The sequence below is a fragment of the Canis lupus genome, chromosome 22, assembly GCF_003254725.2.
Source record: "Canis lupus dingo isolate Sandy chromosome 22, ASM325472v2, whole genome shotgun sequence".
NCBI classification, from domain to species: domain Eukaryota; kingdom Metazoa; phylum Chordata; class Mammalia; order Carnivora; family Canidae; genus Canis; species Canis lupus.
The window spans coordinates 18242552-18252681 of record NC_064264.1 but is presented as its reverse complement, the minus strand read 5'-3'; the positions used below and the strand labels follow the sequence as shown (position 1 = coordinate 18252681).

At 35.1% G+C, this 10130-nt stretch overlaps 1 pseudogene; it reads left to right on the top strand.

Annotated features, from left to right (window-relative positions):
• The first annotated feature begins 5579 nt into the window (after positions 1–5579).
• LOC112678701 (refilin-B-like) lies at positions 5580–9688 on the top strand (annotated as a pseudogene).
• Positions 9689–10130: the final 442 nt, after the last annotated feature.

The following is a 10130-nucleotide window of genomic DNA, read 5'->3' as shown; positions in this document are numbered from 1 at the left end:
AGGCTCCCCACAGGGAGCCTGCTTCGCCCTCTTCCTATGTCTCTGCCTCTCCTGTATCTCTTATGAATAAATAAAATATTAAAAAAAAGAAAATAGTTTCTCTTTATGCATTACTTTAAGACCTGTCAGATGAAATCTGAGCAGTGTCTATTGTAACTAATTCCTGCTACTAAAGCAGAACCATTCTGAGTATTTTAAACAGTATACCATGAGGTTTATACTATAGTTGGTGGAAAAAGTATATTTGCCTGGCAATGAGTGTGCACTAGTTTGTATTATCTCTAATCCTTTCAGTTGGTTTTTTCCTGGCCTTGATTACTTTTTGCCCATACATGAATTAAGCAGTATTTTGATGAATATAAGGATACATTTAGGTCATCTTTAGAGTGCTGTCTTTGTGCAGTTCTCTCTTCTGTGGAACTTTGTCCTGTCTACTCTAGCTACTTTTATTTTGCCGGTCTATCAGTTCCCTTTACTCAAATTAGTGAATATGTGAAGCTTTGCCTGGATTCCTTCTCTCTGTACCGTGTTCTGGAAACTCTCAAGGAGTTATGCTGGGACAAAGAGAGAAGTCTATTTATTTCCTAGTTTTCTGGGAATGCTGTCACTTGTTGCCTGATAGCATCTTTTTTTTTTTTCCTTTAAACTGTAGTTAACATACAATGCAATATTGGTTTCAGGAATAGAATTCAGGGACTTATCACTTATATATAACACCCAGTGCTCAACACAAATACCCTCCTCAATACCTATCCCCCATCTAGCCCATCCCCCACCCTCCATCAACCTTCAGTTTGTTCTCTATCTTTAAGAGTCTCTTATGGCTTATTTCCCTCTCCCCCTCCATATGATCATCTCTATTGTTTCTTAAATTACATATGGGAGTGAAACCATATGGTAATTGTCTTTCTCTGACTGACTTTACTTAGCATAATGCCCTCTAGCTCTATCCACGTTGCTAGGAATGGCAAAATTTCATTCTTTTTGATGGCTGAATAAGTCCATTGTGTATATATACCATATCTTTATCCATTCATCAGACAATGGACATTTGGGCTCTTTCCATAGTTTGGCTATTGTTGATAATGCTGCTGTGAGCATTGCGGTGCATAGCCCCTTTGAATCAGTATTTTTATATACTTTGGATAAGTACCTAGTATTGCAATTGCTAGATCATAAGGTGGCTCTATCTTTAACTTTTTGAGAAACCTCAATACTGTTTTCCAGAGTAGCTGTGCCCAGTGTGCATTCCCACCAACAGTGTAAGAGGGTTCCCCTTTCTCCACATCCTCGCCAACATCTATTATTTCTTGTGTTGCTAATTGTAGCCATTCTAACAGGTATGAAGTGGTATCTCATTGTGGTTTTGATTTGTATTTCACTGATGGTAAGTGATACTGAACATCTTTTCAGTCAACGTCTTGATAACCTTCATTTTATATATTTCGTTTCATTTTCTTTTTCTTTTTTATTTTTTTGCTTACTTCAAAGTCATAAAACCACTTTGTGTTATGCCATCATGGCCAGAAGTAGAAGTCCTATATAACAAACTTAATATGTCCAAGAACAAACTATAATATTTTGTCCCAAAACTTTCCCTTTAGCATTCCTTTCCATTTTGGTTATGAAAATCCATTTTTTCCATGGCTTAGGGCAATAATAGTGCAATAGAGCAATAATAATGATATATTTCCTGACTCGTTTATTTTAATTCCTGTGATCCAAAACAACTACAAACCCAGTTGTCTTTACTTCCAATACATACCTAGAATCCAACTACCACTTACTCTTTCCTACTTATAATGTGGCCAAACCACTCTACTCTTTTATCCATAGTATTCTACTCTAGAGTCTATACTCATTTAATGAGTCAAGATAATATTATTCAAATATGGTAAATCATTGATATTTTTTGCTATTAACCATATAATAGCTTTTCATTTCACTCAGTTTAAACAAATAATGTGGGGATCCCTGGGTGGCGCAGCGGTTTGGCGCCTGCCTTTGGCCCAGGGCGCGATCCTGGAGACCCGGGATCGAATCCCATGTCGGGCTCCTGGTGCATGGAGCCTGCTTCTCCCTCTGCCTGTGTCTCTGCCTCTCTCTCTCTCTCTCTCTCTCTGTGACTATCATAAATAAATAAAAAAAAATTAAAAAAATTAAACAAATAATGTGTTCTAATGAGCTATGAGCTAAAGGAGACTCTAGCAGACTCTCCTTTGTCATGTGTATGAAAGAACTCCCGGCAATCATCCTTGCTCACACAGCTCCAGCCTCATTGACCTCCCTGCAAGTCTTTAAGATCACCTTCCTTTGAAACTTTCTGTTTTCTATTTCTTCTAACTGGATCCCTATTTCAATAGATACACAAATAACAGCATTGTTTGTTCCTTCACCTTATGTCTTTATTTAAATATTTCCTTTTCTGTGAGGCCTTCCTTGACTCTAATTTTTAAAATTACCTTCCAGGCTTCCCTTCCCAATTTTAACTTTTTTCCATTTCCCTAGCCACCAAATACATGAAGCGTATTAAAAAATGTTGTTTCTTATTTTGTCTGTCCTCCTACACTATAACAGAAACTTCATGAGAACAGGATTTTTGTCTAGTTTGTTCACTGCTAAATCCTAAACAATTAGAAAAAATATGGCATCTATTTAAAACACTATTTATGTATGTTAAATAACTAAATTTCTTTCCAATAAAAATATTTTATAATGTCTGCTAATTTTAAGACTATCTTTACCTTTAGCCTATATAATTTTCTAGATAATTATTTCTTCTTTTGTTTTATTATCACATTGAAGGATTATGCTGTGTATATAAAGTGTACCCTTTTGTTTTTGTATTATAAAACATTTTTAGTATATAAAGTTATATAAATAATGTTATAACTATCCATATATACAATATTGAGAATAAACAAGTATAATTTAATATTTGTGTTTTTCAATTATTGTATTTCTGATCATGCTGCTTATATCTCAAAGAGGATGTAATTGGTTATCTATTACCAAGTTTCTCCTGAGGGATTCTCTTTAGGATTCTAAGAGGTAACACCAGTAGAAAAACTGCCTACTCTAACAAAATAATGCTACTCCACATTTTCTTGTGTGATACAAAACTAGCAGTATTAATTACATCAAGGCTAATGAAACCTATTCATTTTTCAACTTTATATATATTTAAAACCTTACTTTAAAACTTAGAAACTGTTTTGAGACTGTGTTCTGAATAGATCAATCTAGAAGCTGCTAACACATGGGTTGGCTATGGAAATTGTAAAGCAATGTGAACACTGAAAAATGAAGTCAGGATCATGGCTAGCTTATAGAAGGCTTAATAGTTGAGTGTTCAATTATAGATTTTTACTTTATTTTTCAAATTATGGAAATTCCCCTTTACATTACATTTTATCACTTAAAATATAGTGCTTCTATGATTCAAATAAACATTATTTTTAACAAAATCCCCTTTAGTAAGATTACCGAAAATGTTACACATATTGAAAAATATTTATGAAGATATATAAAGTTGTTACATTATTTGATGCAAAGTAGAATGGTTAGTTTTCACTCACAATGCAGTTTAAAAAACTAAGTGTATGTTTTGTTGATACTCATATCTTGCTAAAAATTCATCCACTTTTATAAAATTAATGTTTTTAGTTATGTATGTTTGTATTAGATCTTTGGTTCTGTAGCTTGATATTATAAGGCAAAATTATATATATTTATCCTCTTTTGGGTTTGTCAGTCCATACTAGAAAATTATATCAATAAGTGAAACCTAATCAATATTATCTGAAGTTAGGGCAGCCCGGGTGGCTCAGTGGTTTAGCGCCACCTTCGGCCCAGGGCCTGATCCTACAGACCTGGAATCGAGTCCCACATCAGGCTCTTTGCATGGAGCCTGCTTCTTCCTCTGTCTGTGTCTCTGCCTCTCTCTCTCTCTCCCTGTGTCTCTCACAAATAAATAAAATCTTTAAAAATAATAATAATAATATCTGAAGTTAGTAACAGGATCTACATTTATTCTCACTAAATCTGTAAAACCCCTTTTGTCTGCACAAATTTGGATATATCCAAGTATAATTCATGACAAAAACAATAACAATGTATAATTTCAACTAAATAGCATTATAACCTTATAAAATGGAGTGGATTTTTTTTTAATTTTTATTTATTTATGATAGTCACACACACAGAGAGAGAGAGAGAGAGAGAGGCAGAGACACAGGCAGAGGGAGAAGCAGGCTCCATGCACCGGGAGCCTGACGTGGGATTCGATCCCGGGTCTCCAGGATCGCGCCCTGGGCCAAAGGCAGGCGCCAAACCTCTGCGCCACCCAGGGATCCCAATGGAGTGGATTAAAAGTAATTTCCTTACCTTTTAGTTAGTATAATATTGCTTATTTCAGGAGAGGTAAACAAAATATATGTCTCACATTCCTGCTGATATCAAAATATTTGTCCAGCTAGCCAATATACTTATATGACTAGAAGTACTTTAATTACTTTATAACAAAAAGTCGTTTTAAAATTAGTTTATTTGGGATATAGTGGTACTAAGTCGTTAAATGAAGAGAAAGTTAATGAGAAAAATGTATTTTCCTATCATGGCAAATTTTTAACATATATCCAACCTAAAAAGGAAAACCAAATACCATATTAAAAAAAAAAAAAACAACCACAATCACATCTTATTAAAAATAATAGGACAAGCATAAACCATTGTTTTGTTTTGCTTTATTTTACTGTGTAGAAATTAACAAAGTGGACATGAGGGAAAAATCCCAAAATTCCAAATACTGCTAAGGGAAATATTTTATGTCATAGATGAAGTAATAATAAACTAAAAGACTTGTGATTAGAAGATATTTTATGATATTTCTTAGATTAGAAGTTACTCTGCTACTTATACCTGGAACTAACATTGTATATTAACTAACTAGAAATAAAATAAAAACTTAAAAGAAAAGTTACTCTATTACTGCCATAAAGCCTGTGCTAGTCTAGATTATCTTGCCCATCATCACCATTATCACACAACAGAGAAGGCAATTCGGAGTAAGTAGTTGCAGCAGATATTTTACAGAATTGGAGAAGAATGCAAATCCAAGTTCCAGAATTTGCACAGAACTGTTTTCATAATTACAGAAAGATAACATAACCAGAGCCAAATAAATTTAGCCAAGACTTTGTACTTTGAAAACTGAACTTGACAAAATTATAGAGGCACTACAAATGTGATAGGATAACTGATTGAAAAAAGTTATCCCATATGGATCAATAAGGCAAAGGAAAAAAAATTAAAATAACCAAAGCATGCGATTTTGACTTGAAGCATATTTTTATTTATTCATCATATATGTTATAAATTTACAGAATTTTAATGTATTTATAAAGTATCATGTTAGGATAATATTTGTATATATCATATACATAATTATAATAAATAGGAATGTCTATATTATAGTTACTACAGAATCAGAAAACTGATAATTCCTCAAATGATATTGGATAGCTCTCTACTGAATTTCAGATCTATATATCAGATTTATTTTGGACAGTACGACCATAATGGTCCAGGCACTCAAACTTAGTTTTTCACAATTGGATTCATTTCCCAGATCAGCAATTAGCAAACTTTTTCTCTGTAAAAGGCCAGATGGTAAATATTTTTGACTTTGCAGGCCAAATGGTCTCTCTAATGTTGTAGTGTAGAGATAGTGACAGACAACATGTAAATGAATGAGACTGGCTGTGTTCCAATAAAACTTTATTAATAAAAACTGGTATCAGTCTGGATTTGGTCCACTGGCCACAGTTTGCCAATTCCTGTCTTATAGAGATGATTCAGTAAAGTGGAAAAACAATCAATCTCCTGTAACAGTAAAAAATTTAAGTATCTTTAGTGGGGATTTTCCCCAACTTGTTGTTCCCATCTCTCCCCACTTCCATCTCTTTCCATCACTCCCACGTGACTCCATTATCCTCATCTACTTATATGTCCTATGTGTACCCAAACCCAAACTGTGACTGTCATGTTGTATTTCTTTCTTTTATCCCATCTATCCAGTATTTTGCATGTACAGAGTTTATCCCTTTACAATCTAAAATATGTTCTCATCCCTCTACCCCTTTGCAAAATTCCTGGGATATATTTGACAAATGATTCATTAGAACATCATAGTACCTTCTAGATTCTCCATCCTTCCTATTCTCACTATCATACCTTTTGCTTTCATGTGAAGAATGTAATCTCTTTAATCTTATTTTCAAAACTATTCAAAATCTGAATGCTCTCCAGTGTCAGCTTTAGAAAAGTCAGATCCAAACACTGGATAGAAGGTTATCCTAACCTGCTTGCAGTATTCATAAAACATCCCTTCCTATACTCTGGCATTTGTTCCAAATTCTTCTAAGAACCTTTGCCCACAATTTTCTTCAGAATCTAGACAACACTCAAGCATCCTTTAATATAGTAAAGAGCTCCAGAAAGTTTATATACATTTGATGGCTGATACCTATATTGTGAATGTGTATGTTTAAAATATCTGAGTTCAATAGTGCACTGTTTGTTTGATTCTTAAAAATTGATCAGTTTTACTTTGAAGTATTCTTTCATGGAGTTCTAAGGATTGATTAAATAAATGGGAGATGTTAAGTGACAACTGATGTCAAGAATGAATGGATAGGGGTCACCTGGGTGGCTCAGTCGATTGAGCATCTGCCTTCAGCTCAGGTCATGATCTCCAGGTCCTTGGATAAAGCCCCATGTCGGGCTTCCTGCTCAGTGGGGAGTCTGCTTCTCCCATTCCCTCAGCCTCTCCCCATGCTTGTGCTCTCTCTTTCTCCATATCTTTATGTCTCAAATGAATAAATAAAATCTTTTTAAAAAGCAAAGAATGAATGGATAAGCAGCAAAGCATCTGACATCATAACTATCAGAAAAAAAAGAATAAATTCTTAAAATCACTAATTCAAGAAGACATATATAAATCAATCTGTAAAGACATAATAAAATTTTTCAAGTCATACTGAAGGTATCCTTCAATATCATACTGAAGACTATATATAATGCTTTGCTTTTTTCTCCTGATACTTGGTTTTGTGAATTTGAATTCATGGAGTGAACTAATGCCTTCCTCCCTGGACTAGTTATATCATACCTGGACTTAGTTATATAATACAATGATTTATTCAAACCCCATGATGATTCCCTCACTTTATGTTATTATGAACCTATTTTGAAAAATTCATGAAAAGAGTAATTTCAGGGAACATCTTTGAAGATAAAAGTTGGTTTAGATATTCACAGCACTAGGGGATTTATTTGTTTGCATTTGCCTTGCTTTTGTGATATTATCAAGAAATAACATAGGTCCTAACAGAAATAAGGGAATGTCTGTCTATACATTATTAAGGAAATATTTCAAAAACACCAGGATATCTATTTTTAATTTTATAAAGAACATATAGATTCAGTAAATCAAATACTGATATGGAAAAACATGAATTTAATAAAATACTTGGCATTTTTACTCATTTATGAAGTTTACAAAACAGGATAACTTCTTTTTATAAATAAGGGAGTAAAACCACATCATAAATGGCTACACTATAAAGATACAAATTCAGAATATGTATTTTATTCTCTTTGGTTAAAAAAACTACATGTTATACATGTGAGCAGATCACAAATTGATCTAAGATATAAATTAACCAACCAAGATGCATATATTTTTAATAGAGGTAGAAGCAATGTTTCAAAATTCAAATACATGTAACCTTTTAGGAAATTACATAATTTATAGCATTAACTACTTGCTTTCCTTCCCTATCTGTTTTTCCCTTTATCCATAGTAAAAGAAATTTAATTTTTTAGATAGATATAACTTAGGATAAAGAATATATATGTTATCTTCCCATGTTACTTGCTATTGTCATGTGATTCAGGTCTGTCCTGTGAGAAATAAGCATATGTGTCATGTGGCTCTTCTGGTAGCCTTGTAGTAATTAGCCCGCATGCAATTATCCTCTTTTTTCTTAGTTCTTATCATCGCCACTGTCCTCCTCCTCCGTCTCCATCACTTTGTTTTCTTCTTCCACATCTTGCTCCTTTGTTCATAAGACTCTAAAGTGAACAATAATGAAAATCTTTCATGACAAAAAAATGTGATATATTGAGATCCTTGGTAGCTATTTAATAGAACTTGATGGAAAAACATCATTATAAATATTTTCTAAATTTTCACAGGTTTATTAGCCAGTTGGATACTTTCACAGGTTTATTAGCTAAATTTTCACACGTTTATTGGCCAATTGGATAATTTCTTTAGGAAAATATTATTTAAGTCCTCTGGTTTATTTTCCCTCAGTATTTTTCCTTTGTATTTTTATGTTAATTAATACAATTTTTTATGTATTCTTGATTGTATTACTTAATAATTTATGTTATGCAGTATCCTCTCTCCATCTGTATCATGTCATATTTTGTGGTGCCTTTTGAGACAGAGAAGTCATTACTTTTAATGCAGTTGGTTTACAATTGTTTTTGTTTGTGATTTTTGTGTCTTGTTAAATAAATCTTTTTGCTCCCAATGCAAGATCGTGGCTATGTCCTTATAAACCTTCATAATTTTGCACTTTTCAATTTAGAACACTGATCTACCCACCTTACCCCTAAATGCCTTATAGTTCCTAAAAAATTTCTGTAAATTCCTTTAACTTTTTTCCATATATACTCTTATCATCTGTTTATCATTTTTTCCATCAGTTTTACTTAAATCTTTCAAATATTTTTTTGGCCTTACTCTGCTGACCAGGACTCAAGTGCAATGTTGAATACTGTTAGTGATTGTGGAAATTCTTTTATTCCTCATATTTTAATATTCTAAAAAAAATATTCCATCTGGATTTTTTATTTGTCCTTTGTGACAGGATTGGACCCAATAGCCCAGTCTGCCATTGTGAAAGCAAATATTAAGCTTCCTCTATCTTCTAGGAGAAAGTAGTTTTCTTTCAATAAATTAATTTTGATAGAATAGGTGCAGTGTGGGGCCCGCGAGACCCCGACGGCAGGCGGCAGCCCCGCGCCCCGAATCCAGCACCTCTCCTCAGCCCACTGGCCTTTGCCTGCTCACCAAGGCTGTGCCCTCTGTCCTTTGGCAAAGGAGTGGAATTTGATCCCTTACCGCCAACGAAGTAAGGTACACTTCATCGGTCAAGTATGACTCGGAGAGGCACTTCATTGATGATGTCCACCTGCCCCTGGGCCTGGCAGTGGCCCCCTGTAGCTATGGTCACCTGCCCCCCAACTGCACCTGGTGCAACTACAAGGCAGAGGTACACCTCAAGCCCCACCACAAGCCCACCCGCTTCCCCAGCACCACCATCATCTACCCCAAGTACCCCAAGACCGTCTACACGACCACCCTGGATTACAACTGCTGCAAGACGCTGAGGAGGTTTCTGTCCAGCGTGGGGCTCGAAGCCACAGAGCTCCCAGGCAGCGATGGCCTCCCAGATGAGTGCTGACATGAGCCTGTGTGGGGTTGGACCAGCTCTTCCACTGCCCTCCACGGCCCTCGTGCCCCAAAGGAGTCTGACCTAGCCCATACCTCTAAGCCTGGCCTGGAGAAGGAGAAAATGTCATGGTATCCTACAGTCATTGAGACTATTTTTCTAAAGTGTTCAAATTATTTTCAAAATATTTCCAGTTTTATGCTGTGCAGCTTCCCCCAAAATCTCAATTCGATGAGCAAATAGAAAGCCAACTGGAGCAAAAGAAAAATGGGCCCAGTTTGAAATAGGGAGGAAAGAGAGAGCTCTTCTTCCATTCTCAGTCAGCCTGTTAGCCCGAGGAAGAGTGTGGAGAAAGTCTCCGGGATGGAAAAAGTGAGTTTTAAGAACTTTCAGCCCAGGATGTCTTCACTGACAGTGGTGCTAGTTCCATGAGCTGATATCCAGATGGGTCCCATCTGTGGAAGGCTGAGTCCCATTCCCTAGTTTATTCCCATTTCCATTTGTACTTTCCTGTGTCACCAAAACTCCTGGGATTCTCCAAACCCTTTTCATATCAAAAAAACCCCAAACCACAGTATAAAATAAAGATGCCTGTTTAAAAAA